Below are 13,121 nucleotides of genomic sequence, written 5' to 3'. Positions count from 1 at the left end.
CCGCAATAGCAGTTTGTCACATATTCCTCTCCGGTCAGCGTTGTTTGCTTTAGCTTTCTCGTTGTCTTTGTTCCTGTCCTGGCCGTCATCAAAATATATCCCGTTGAGTCTCTCATCCTCCCCCCCTCTCGGGAGACTCTGGGGGTATTGCTCTTTTTGTTCATTCGTAGCGAGAGTGGTGCCCTCTTGCGAGTGCTGCAAACAAGGTTGCTAGCCTTCCACCGACCACGACGCTTTAGCGGAAGTGATGGTAGCCACCACCGCTGGTGGTAGGGTACTCAAACCTGCCTCGTCCCATCCAGGAGCCACACGTGGAGGTTCCAAAGATCGGGACGAGGGTGCCATAGGGTGCCATAGGGTGCCCCGTCCCTGAGAAAGGAGGTCCTTCCTCAGAGGAATCGGCCAAGGAGGTGCTGTCGCGAGGAGTACAAGTTCGGAGAACCAGGTCCGGGTGGGCCAGTACGGCGCGACCAGAATGACCTGCTCCTCGTCCTCCCTGACCTTGCGCAGGGTCTGCGCAAGAAGGCTCACTGGGGGAAACGCATATTTGCGGCCCTGCGGCCAGCTGTGTGCCAGTGCATCCGTGCCGAGCGTGCCCTCGGTCAGAGAATAATACAGGGCGCAATGGGTCAAGTCGTGAGAGGCAAACAGATCTATCTGTGCGTCCCCGAACTGGTCCCAAATCAGCTGAACCGACTGGGGATGGAGTCGCCAATCTCCCGGGAGGGGCTGAAGCCGTGAGAGCTCGTCGGCTGTACAGTTCAGGGCTCCAGGGATATAGATGGCACGAAGCGACCTCAGATGCTTCTGACCCCATATGAGGAGGTGGCGGGCGAGTTGCGACATACGGCGGGAGCGCAGACCACCTTGATGGTTGATGTACACTACAGTGGCGGTATTGTCTGATCGGACTAGTACGTGTTGATTCTTGAGCACGGCCCGGAAGCGGCGCAGAGCAAGACGTACAGCCAGCAACTCGAGGCAAATGACGTGCCATAAGCGGTGGGGTCCTGTCCAGGAGCCCGCGGCAGCACGTCCATTGCACATGGCACCCCAGCCCGTGGTAGAGGCATCTGTCGTTACAACAACATGCCGGGAAGCTCGTTCCAGGGGCACCCCGGCCCGTAGAAAACTGAGGTTCGACCATGGGGCGAGGTCTGACGGCAGGTCGGAGTAACTGGTACTCGGAGGGTGCCGTGATGCCATGCCCACCTCGGGACTTGGTCGCGAAGCCAAAGCTGAAGCGGTCTCATATGAAGCGATCCGAGCGGCGATCCGAGCGGCTGCAGATGCCATATGCCCCAGGAGCCTCTGAAAAAGTTTCAGTGGAACTGCACTCTTGCTCTCGAACTGTCTCAGGCAAGTCAGCAGTGACTGCGCGCGCTCGCTCGTGAGCTGCGCGGACATTGCGACCGAGTCGATCTCCATACCGAGAAAAGAGATCCTCTGCACGGGGCAAAGTTTGCTCTTCTCCCAGTTGACCCGAAGGCCCAGACGGGCTACATTGCGGAGCACCAAGTCCCTGTGTTCGCAAAGCTGATCTCGAGAGTGAGCTAGGATTAGCCAGTCGTCGAGATAATTCAGAATGCGAACCCCGTGTTCCCGGAGAGGAACAAGGGCTGCCTCGACGACCTTCGTGAAGACGCGAGGAGACAGGGCTAGCCCGAATGGGAGAGCCGCGTACTGATATGCCTGCCCCTCGAAGCAAACCGTAGGAACGGTATGTGTCGAGGGAGAAAGGAGACATGAAAGTAGGCGTCCTTCAGGTCGATCGCTGCAAACCAATCCTGGGGCCTCACACATTCGAAAATGCGTTTGGCATTGAGCATCTTGAACGGCAGCCTGTGAAGGGAGCGGTTCAGAACGCGCAGATCCAGGGTTGGCCGTAACCCACCGGTTTTCTTCGGGACAATGAAGTACGGGCTGTAGAAGCTGGACCTCATTTCGGCTGGAGGGACAGTCTTGATCGCACCCTTCGCCAGCAGGGTAGCAACCTCCGCTCTCATGATAGGGGCATTGCCACCGACCATAGTGGAGCGGACTCCCCTGAAGCGGGAAGGAGCCCGCGCGAACTGAATCGCGTAGCCGAGCCTGATCGTTTGTGCGACCCAGCGGGACAGGTTGGGAAGCTCTAGCCAGGCTCCCAAGGACTGTACCAGCGGGGTCATGCGAACCACAGACTTCCCGTCGGTGGAGCAGCGAGGTGGTATGGCTGACCCAGACGTGGACCGCATAGCGGCCCGGTGTGGGGGTACAGTCATAGACCGCGTCCTGACACAGGAGACCAGGGAAGGACGAACGTTCCACGGGGGTCTGCTCTGCCAGGGGTCTGGCGACAGAGGAGGATGAGAGCGGCACGGTCCGGGGACGGCGCGCACTGACATCCGGCTCTGGGACAGAGGAGGACGAGGGGTGCGCGGCCCGGGGGCGGCGCACCGTGTCGTCCGAGAACTCTGTGTGCTCAGAGATGGGAGAGTCAGTTCTTTCTGAAAATAAGGATTCTTCCCCGGCCCTCCACCAGGGAAAGGAGTGGCCCTGCTACCAGCTCCTGGAAAGAACTGAGTCCCATCTCTGAGGAGCCCATCTCAAGAGTGCCGCTTAACCCGGCGTATAGCAGGGGGCGGGGCTGGAGAGGGCTGTGGCGTCCCCCTGCGGCTTCCAGAGCCAGCCCTGGTGAACGGGCGGGGTGGGAGCTACAGGAGGGCGCCTTTGGCGGTGGGCAGACTGAGGGATCTGCTCGAACGGCGGGGCAGAATGGTCGTGGGCGGTTGAGAACTGTTGGGCAAAGCCCTCAACCGCACCGCCGAAGAGGCCGACCTGGGATATGGGGGTGTCAAGCAGACGGGTCCGCCCGACATCCTGCACATCGGACAGGTTCAGCCACAGAATGGTGGACATCACCTGACCCAGGGAGCGTACGGCCACTTTCGTCGCTCGGAGAGCAAGGTCAGTGGCAGCGCAGCTCATTGAAGAGCCCTGGGTCAGTCCCGCCCTCGTGCATGTCCGTGAGCATCTGGGTCTGGTAGACCAGCAGAATGGCCATGGCATGCAGTGAGGCGGCTGCCCATCCTGTAGCACTATAGGAATTCGCCACAAGTGTACACGAAAAACTACAGGCTTTGGACGGGTGCTTAGGATCGCACCGAGAGGAAGCACTCTGAGGACACAGTAGCATCGCAACAGAGCGTTCAACCGGGGGGACCCCAGTGTACCCATGGGCAGTGGCCCCGTCGAGGGAAGGAAGGACGAGGAGATCAACGAGGGATCGCTGGAAGACATGGGGGTCTTCGAGGATTTCGAGATCTCCTGATGCACATCCGGGAAGAAAGGTATTGGAGTGGACGCTGACAGGAGTCAGCGCAGGGTGAAAGGTTCCACTCTAGTCCGATGCTCGCAGCGACCCGGGAAAGCATGGCCGTCATCTCAGGATCTGACTCGACAAATGCCATATGCACACCCGAAAGTGGCAGCACTGTCGAATCTTCACTTCCTGAAGATTCTAGCCTGCCCTGTGATGCTGCGATGGACAACAGATCCGATTCTGGAGCGCCAAGGGAAACCCGCGGGGCATCCGAAAATAGACCCGGGGGAATCCCCTGAACACTCGCGGGTTGCGTCACTGAAGAGGGGGGCGTGGTCCACGGACAAACAGTCGGCGGATTTGTTCCACACTCACACCCTCAGGTCACCCTGACCACCAGCCGAAGTAGCACCTCACGTGGAGAGTGTTAGATCGGGGTGTGGATGAGGGGACTCTCTCTCTAACGAGATCATTGAGTCTCGACCGTAATGACGCGATGGTTACGTTCCCGCGGGGAGAGCGTGAGTCATCCACAAACGCTGCTCTAGCGTGATCAAGCCCAAGCACGCAGAGCAGAGAATGTGCCCATCAAAATCGGAAATGAGTCGACCGCAACCAGAAATGCACGGGCGAGCCGTCTTTAAAAAGACGTGCCGCGTGCGAGCTCTTTTGTGAGAGGAGAAAAAAACTCCGCGATGTTGAAGCGAGCAGGGAGAAACACACTCATTGGCAGATCACCGCACAGATCAGCAGGCAATGTGAACTCGCTGCAGATCGCCGTCACACCAACACCGGAGAGAGTGGCTCGTCTCGTAGAGTGAAGTCAGAAATGGCTGTGGAGTGAAGAGATACTCTTGGCTCCGAAGCGAAAACATGCCTATTTGCTGCCAGCGTTCTCCTTAAATACCCACAAGGTGAGGCGGAGTTACGCTATGCAAATTCCGCAGACCCATGGCATTTCTTTTGTCATTGGCTCGTTTTTGTATACTCGAAGTCGATAGGCGTTAGAAGCGAAACCCCATTCGTCGTCATCCCACGGAACTCGGAGTGACAACGAAAGGGAACTGTTTTTTCATTACAGTAAAAGTAAAAAAAAAAAAAGGATGTAACTTGTGTTTTGCAAGCACTGATTTATTAAAATTGAATGTTTTCAATAAGATACTGGAAAATAATTCTGTTGGTGAACAGTTTTTTCCCTATCTCCAATTATAGACTCACTCATATATAAATCATGTACTGGATGCTGTATGTGTACATGTACAGTTCTTCTGTAGTTCTTCTGAGTGTTTAGATTTTAATATATTAAACAACCACGTAGGAAGACACATCATGGCCATATTCCAGGATGACAATGTCAAGATTCATTAGGCTCAAATTGTGTATGGTTGGGAGGGAGCACGAAGAATCATTTCCACACATAAATTGGCACCTCTGAGTCCAGACCTTAAATTCACTGAAAGTCTTTGGGATGTGCTGGAGGAGGCTTTACAGAGTGCTGGACTCTTGCATTGTCAATACAAGATCTTGACCAAATATTGATGCACCTCTTCATGGGAAAAAAAAAACATCATTTATTTCCATCAGGACAACTTGAGCTTGATGAAACTTGACTTTGTCATCCTGAAATATGGCCACGATGTGTCATGATGTGTCAGTTAAGAACTGTTGCCAAACAACATGCTAGAAACATAATGATCACTGCAATAATGATCCAATCATAGACTCTTAAACATTTGCCTATTTAAATCCAAACAGTGACTGTTTTGTTTGTTTTTTTGTTGGCCGGGCAGTGTATATGGGCGCATCCCTAATTTATGAATGGAGAACATTCTTGAAGCTCTGGCCATATTCACTGCCATCCTGCTTGTGGGTTCAGACTGAGCTGTTTATTTATTTATTTTTTACCAAGATAGATTTTTATTATTTTGAAGGTTATTAAAAGTGTATGCATCACAGTGGAGCTGCTTTGTGTCTACATTTAACACACACAAAAACATTTCTCTGGACGTAGATCTTATAGCTTTTTCACCCACTAACTCTGAAGAATACACACAGAGAAAGGCAAACGCACACAGACACACAGGCCTATTCTATAATGTATTGTATACCATTTGTTTATTATTCAGAGATCGGTCTTGACTCCGAAATGTTTTAGCCCTTATCTCGAAAGGTCCCTGGATCGTTTGAGGAATGTGTACACTGTGAGCTCTATGTGTATCTGTGCCTGTCAGTGTGTTTGTGTAGGATTGTGCATGCGCGTGTGTGTGTGTGTGTGTGTGTGTGTGTGTGTGTGTGTGTGTGTGTGTGTGTGTTCGTCTGCAGGTTTCCGTGTCAGTGTTAAAGTGTACTGCTGCTCTCTGGAGGTTGCTGTGAGCACTTCTGACTGAAGTCTTTATACGAAGAGTGCTTTATACTCTGTCTTCACTAGGGGCCGCTGTAGAGCATTATTTCTTGCTTTGTTTGTGGGCTTTTTTTTGCAGGAAAGAAAGTGTGTCACTTTATGCCAGTGTGCCAAATCATTAGAACGGCCTTTTCAAAGCACAGAAAGAAAGGATTTTATCTCATATGTATTAGTCTTCTTTCTCTTCCTTTAAAAAAAATCTTCTTCTTTCAGTCTTCTGTCCTACTTCACATTTAAACCCTGAGGAGAAAGCTTATTGTCCCAATAGAGACGCTACTGCTTATTGTCTCTGCGTCCCCTGCTGTGGCTCATTGTGTGGCATTCTCAACAAATCAGCTAGCGTTGTCATCCTTCACTTCCTGTGCATGCATGAACGCACAAATGCACCGCAAACACATTTCATGTCAGGAACCCTGCTGAAAAATACATCTTAAACTAGCCAAAGCTGGTTTGCTGGTCTGTTTGGCTGGTTTTAGGAGTGTGCTTGTTTAATGTGCGCTTGTAATGTACTTCAAATCTTAAAAACTATATTATTAAAAAATAAACTGTACTTGCACATAATATTAATGAGATAAAAAGCCACTTAAGTGTACTTTAGTTTAGAGTACTCTTTCATATACTTTGTTGCGCATTTAACCCTTTCATGCATAGTGGTCACTACAGTGGACAGCTATTAAAAAAGCATTTTCTTGAATTTGCAAGGGTTTTGATGGCAAAGTTGCACATCAATCTCTTCAGTGGACCCTGGTGCATCATTGCAACCAAGTTGCAAGCCGTTGTGTTTCGAGGTTTTCCCCCTCCAAACCAAGATGGCCAATGGTCAGTCAGACATGCCAAGTTGCTCCGGAATATCCACCCATTCCTTCTATCCTAGGAGACTCTTGTAGGTAAAAAAAAATATTGCAGTATCAAGCAATATCTAATGAGTCATATGACAGTACAATTTTCCAAGTTTTGATTTTAGATTGGGAGAAAAATCTGATTAATCACCTGTCCACTATAGTGGACCTCATGCATCAATGACTATATTTCAGCAACAATTGATACTCATACTGTGAATATTGTTTTTGAAAATACTTCATCTGCAGTGATTTTTTTTTTACTGTAAATAAATGTATTTGTATTATTAGAATGTTAATTTCATTGAAAAAAGTTATGGGATTACATAATTTATGTGATTTATGTATTACTTTACTAATTTCATCAAAAAAGTAATCTAATTACGTAATGCATTACTTGTTAGATCAAAAAGTTATCTGTTTACGCAATGAATGTTGCTTGTAATGCATTTATTTACTCGTAACATCAAAAAGTAATCTGATTACGTAATGCATGTTACTTGTAATGCATTACTTTACTTGTTAGATCAAAAAGTAATCTGATTTCGTAATGTACTATATTGTAATGCTTTTCTTTACTCGTAACAACAAAAAGTAATCTGATTACGTATTGCACATTACTTGTAATTAATTACTTTACTTGTTAGATCAAGAAGTAATCTGATTAGGTAATACATGTTACTTGTAATACATTACTTTATTCGTAACATTAAAACAAATCTGATTATGTAATGTTACTTGTAACACATTACTTTACTTGTAACATCAAAAAAGTAATCTGAATGCGTTATGCATGCCCCAACACTGCTAATTTCAGATGAGATTGAAAAATACGTATCGCTAGGTTTTCTCAGAAGAGGCCTATGCTAGAAATGTGTCTATCTTGAACATAATCAGAATTATCCGCTAATAAAGGTAAATTGACATACTCTGGCACACTGGAGGGAGCATCTGAGTGGTTTCCACTGTTGTACCTTGACAGGCAGTAGAAATTTCTGATGGAATCACGTCCTCGTGTTCTGATATCAAAGAGACACGAAGTGCAACTTGTATGAAGTTCAATTGCCTTTGCAATATTTCGGATTTATATTTTTTGTATATATTTTATAGTTTTCACATGATTTTATATAATTGTATTGATTAGTTTGTTAAATACACATACTTTATCTGTTTGATTATTGTATTATGTTTAATATAGTATCTCTTCAGTTTAAACCATAAATGCATGCTGTCCACTCAAGTGGACACCTGAAAATCTCTTTGGAAAATTTGTAAAAAAAAAAAAAAAAAAAAAAAAAATTAAATCTTGTTTTTCATGCCCTAAGAGCAATAAAAACACATAGGAAAAAAATCCTGACTAAGGTTATCATAATTCATGCATGAAAGGGTACACTTTTAAAAAGCTTACTTTGTAATGGTGTCAAATTAACGTTCAAATTAACGTTATAAAAAACGTATAAAAAATAAACGTTTTAAATCATTGTTTTAATAATCTTACACTCATTTTGATGTGTTGACTAACATACATAGCACATGTAAGGGCCTTGATCATAATTTATCTAGTATGTTATTTGATATTGCATTTAAAGTTACTATATTTTAAATGTACTACATTGCAACTTCATCATTACAAATGTGTAATAATATGAATGTGTTTAAATACATGACATACAAGTTTCAATAAATGCCATTAAAGTATATTTTAGTTTATAAATGCTTGTCAGTACATTTGGCAGTACACGTTAACCATATTTTTAAAGACAATAGAAGTAATTATGACATTACATATAAAGATGTGCAACGCTATCTCATGACCAATTCGTACGAATTCGTACGAGTGATTAAAAGGTGGCTAATTCGTATGAATTCGTACGACCTCACTCGTATGAATTTGTACGATTTGTCTAAACCCACGTGATGGACAGGTTTAGGGGCGGGGTCAGGGGTAGGTCATTCGTAAAGGCACGAAAGGTCATTTTGGTAACTCGTAAAATATGTACGAATTAGCAAAAATCGTACGAATTTGTACGAGTGAGGTCATATGAATTTGTACGAATTAGCCACCTCGTAAAAAATTTGTACGAATTGCCGTGAGATCAGGCTGAGATGTAGGCTACTTAAGTTCTACTTAAATGAGAAAAAAGCAGACAGCTAATTCATTTAAATGCAATTAAGTGTCCAAAAGCATTACATTCATTTAGCAGTTAAAGCTCCAGTCCGTAACTTTTTTGGGTTAAAAATACATATTTGAGAAAATACATAACCAGCCAGTGTTCAACACTATCTGCTTGCCTTAGCTCGATTCAAAGCGGTAAGCTTGTAATAATGTTTTTAACTCCAGTGGTACTGGTGGATTTCCGCGGGAGATTCGAGCATGTCTTTGCGTCATTACGTCACATCTGTACACATAAAGAAGGAGTCTCGGCTAGTAGGCTGTATTGCGAGTGAGGATGTTGGAGGTGGAGATTTATAGCCTTTTCTCACAGCACTTGATATGGCGGATCCAGAAAGGTTCAAACGACAATCACCAGTGACAACTGGAGATTCACCAGCTGTAAAATGCAAAAGACTTTGGACTTCGGAGTGGCTACAGAAAAAAAGAGACTGCAACCGGCTCATGCGAAAACAAGGATACATATCGGAAGGGCATTAAATGTAGTCACGCAATGCTGATGTTGTTAATATTAACAATTTGAGAACAAAGTATAATTGGCACGTTTTGACGTGATATGATAAGCGATCGTTAGATTTAATCAGTGTCATTTACTGCAATGCTTTTTTTCCCTTAGTTGGTCAGAACAAAAGTGGATGTTACTTACTTGTTCAGATGATATTTTCCGGTGAAAATTATTATGTTGGTCATACTTCCGAAAAGTAGAATCTGTGATTCTGAATGACATGTATCCACACCGGCGCGGTGACTGACAGCCGCACATTCTCCTCAAAACATTGGATTCATCCACGCAGTGCCGTGCCGAGGCACAACCCACGTAAAGTTGATAATTCCCCAAATAACTGCAATTGCAGATTTCGAACAGAGATGGCGACAAAGAGGAAAAACTACAGACTGCAGCTTTAAATACATGGATTTCTCGGCAACGTCATCACTGCTTGCGCACGCAACCGGGAGGCAGAAAAAAGAGTTTTGGTGGTTTCGTGTAGTGGGCTAGTAGCATAGTGGTGGTGTCTGTAGCGTAAACAAGCGTAATGTGATTTAAATAAAAGCAAATTCGGGCTGTCCAGTAGATGCTGCACTGCTAACATTGGTCATTACATTACTAGCCTAACATGATAATTCATACATGTATCACAGTAACACTGCAAAATTAAAGACAGACAAACAGATCCAACTAAAATCACATTTTATTGAGTCAGCAGTTATAATACAAACATAAGGAAAGCTTCAATATAGGTTGTTGCAGTAGCGGACCAGGTCACCAATCTGGCTTTCTGCCTCTGGTATGTGCAACAAGGCTTAGTTCCCCTGTGTCGTTTGTAAACAGGAAACCTGTGTATTATTTAAAGCATATTATTTCTATAATAATTACTCTTTTTATAATTTTGCTGAAGTGTAAGCTGGATTTAAGATGCCATTTTAAGTTTCATTGCTTTGTTTGAACACTTGGGATCTTTTGTTATATCCGTGACACAGAGGTGCTGAAATATAAAAGTGATTTAATTGGTGAATTTAGTTTCAGTGCATCAACTGAACTGATATGGAATGCATCCCAACTCTGCAATCTGCTCAGACATCTTGTTTTGAAATCTGTGAGCTGAACACAAAGAGAGTGGAACAGTGTTGATTGAGTGGATCAGATGAGCTACACGAGTTATAGATGGCTACCTCCAGGCAGGTGGTCTTCTGGTGGATATGACACCCCCTACAGAGTGCCAGCCTACCGGCTCTGTGTCTAAAAATAATGTTCCTGCAGATGTAAATCATATCTGGACATCACGTTAAAAATAATCCATGGCAAAGGTGAAGAGTTCATTTGAGTTCAAGTGCTCTTTGGCCACTTTTAAAGGCTTAGTTCCTTAAAATATCTTCGGTTATTTGCAGAGGACGCATTGACAAGTGTTCCTAACCATTTTTTCACTCATTAGAATTAAATAGGTAAAATTACACAAATATACTAAATGTATTTATTAGGGCCGGGACTTTAACGCGTTAATTAAGATTAATTAATTACACACTTTAACGTGTTAATTAATTACACAAAACATTATTTTTAATCGCACTTATTTTTGCACCGCGGAACGTTTCTCACTGGATGAGTTTCGGCGGACCGATTATACTGGCGCACCAACTAGCGTTCATGACGAAGAAGCTGACGAGATCGGCTGGGAAATGTTGTTACAAAAAACGAACGGATGGACGCGTCGATAAGAGCATGGTTGTGTGCAAGCTATGCAACAAGGAATTCGCTATTGCTATTAGTGTAGTGTAGCAATATGCTATTTTGTTGCAATATGCTATTGCTACACTTAATGGCTATTATGGCTATTAGTGTAGTGTAGTGTAGCAATGTGCTATTTTGTTGCAATATGCTATAGAGGGGTTTCACCAACGTCACGTTCTGGGCGGTAACCCGGATGCGCGGCCATTATGGAGGCACTCGGATGTAAACAACAGCATGGATTGCACTGTTCATGTACTACTGAACACATTGTTACACTAATAAACCACGGAAAAAACACGTGGTAGGTGCGAAATCATATAGAGAAGGACTTGGGAAGCAGGAGAGAGCGCAACATTTTGACAAACTAAAGTTAATAGCTGCTAAAGATCCGAACGAGTTAGCTTCTCTAGCACGTAACATTACTGCAATTCTTCCATCTATTTATTATCCCGAAATAAGATACGTTCAGATTGTCAGTCCAAAAAAGCACATGAAATTCGTTTCAAATTACATCCATATGTGGTTTGAAATCCTATTCAAATCACATATCAGGACATCAGCCTCAATCTGAACGATCGGATTTCGCGTGGTATGTCTTAAAATGCAAACGTCATTTATAGGAAACATGCTGAAAGTCACTGCCGAAACAATGCTGTGTTGTTGCAAAGTGCCGGACGAGCAGAAAAGTATTATTTCTGAAACCGGCGCAGACGAGCGTGGGGAAAAAAGCAGCAACGTTACATACCAGCCTCCTACAGTTCTGCCGTTGTAGTCCAGCGCGGCGGCTATACACATTTCCATGTTGTAACATTTAAATAAGACAACATCTAACATTATATTGCAAATGCAACCCCTCCATCAACGCAAAGTCATTGCCATATTACCAAATAACTTGCATGGACACACACGTCGGATCTGAACAGTTGCGATACACAGTGTGGACATCATTTTAGATCAGATTCCAATTTGATACAAAGATAATCGGATTTGGACTGACAGTGTGAATGTAGCCATAGTTAACTACGTCGACATTTTAACCATAGTCAACGCTTCATTTACACCTGTCTGATGATGTACCTCTCTCAACCACAAACGCCTTCTTTCATCAGTTTTTTGCACTCTTCTCTTTAACTTTTGACAGTCTATAGCACTCGACATGTTTTTCTCCGATGTGACCGATTGGTACAGACAAAAACTCAACCATTTTTCAGCAGCAATAATCAGCCAAATTTGCAAGTCCATTCAGTTCAGTGGCATTATTTACGTTCTGTGCCTCCAAAATGGCCGACTTCCGGATTGATGACGCGTCGTGAAACCCCTCTATTGCTACACTTAATGGCAAAAATTGCACTGGTCTGCTGGACTTGGTTGAACAAAAATAAACAATATTTTGTTGCTTAAGCTTATGTATGCAGTCATTATTCAATGGTATACTAAAAATCCATGTGAAAAAAATTACTTCTCACAGTTCTCGTCAAATATTTATGCGATTAAAATGCGATTAATTTCGATTAATTAATTACAAAGCCTCTAATTAATTAGATTAATTTTTTTAATCGAGTCCCGGGCCTAGTATTTATTAAAGGGATACTGTACTGGTTTTTCATATTAAACTATGTTATTCCCTTAACTAAGACGAGTTGATGCATACCTCTCTTGTCTCAGTGCGTGCACTAAATCGCTGTCTTGCGGCAAAACTTTGTTAGATCTTATCTCAGCCCTGTTCATTCAATACGTGCCAAGAAGAGAAGCGACCAAACACCTCCACGTTTTCCCTATTTAAATACAGTTACACGAGTAGTGTGACTCGACCTAGGACGGTGACACAAAATAAAACGTTGCGCTTTTCTAAGCGTGTAAAATGGATAACTATATTGTATGGCAGAATACCATAGCAAGTGCTTGGGAGCACTTCGACTCGGCGCAGTAATATCATCTCTGGTTGAGATCAAAGGCACTCCAGATGGTGGATGTGACAACTATATTGATTGTTTGTTTATTAGGCCTACTAGTTATTTATTTTCTCTCCTTCAAGAGGACAGTATCTTCATGCCAGGCTGTTGTTTTATATAGAAAGAGAGGAGGAAGATGGGGGAGGTATCATTGTAGAATGCAATATGGCAAAATAACAAATGATACCGTATCAAGCATTTAAATACCCAAACAGGCATTTCATTCTC

This window comes from Rhinichthys klamathensis, unplaced genomic scaffold (genome assembly GCF_029890125.1).
Source record: "Rhinichthys klamathensis goyatoka isolate OS25496 unplaced genomic scaffold, OSU_Roscu_1.1 h1tg000221l_1, whole genome shotgun sequence".
Lineage (NCBI taxonomy): Eukaryota > Metazoa > Chordata > Actinopteri > Cypriniformes > Leuciscidae > Rhinichthys > Rhinichthys klamathensis.
The sequence above is the reverse complement of the archived record's forward strand: the minus strand, read 5'-3'. Positions refer to the sequence as shown.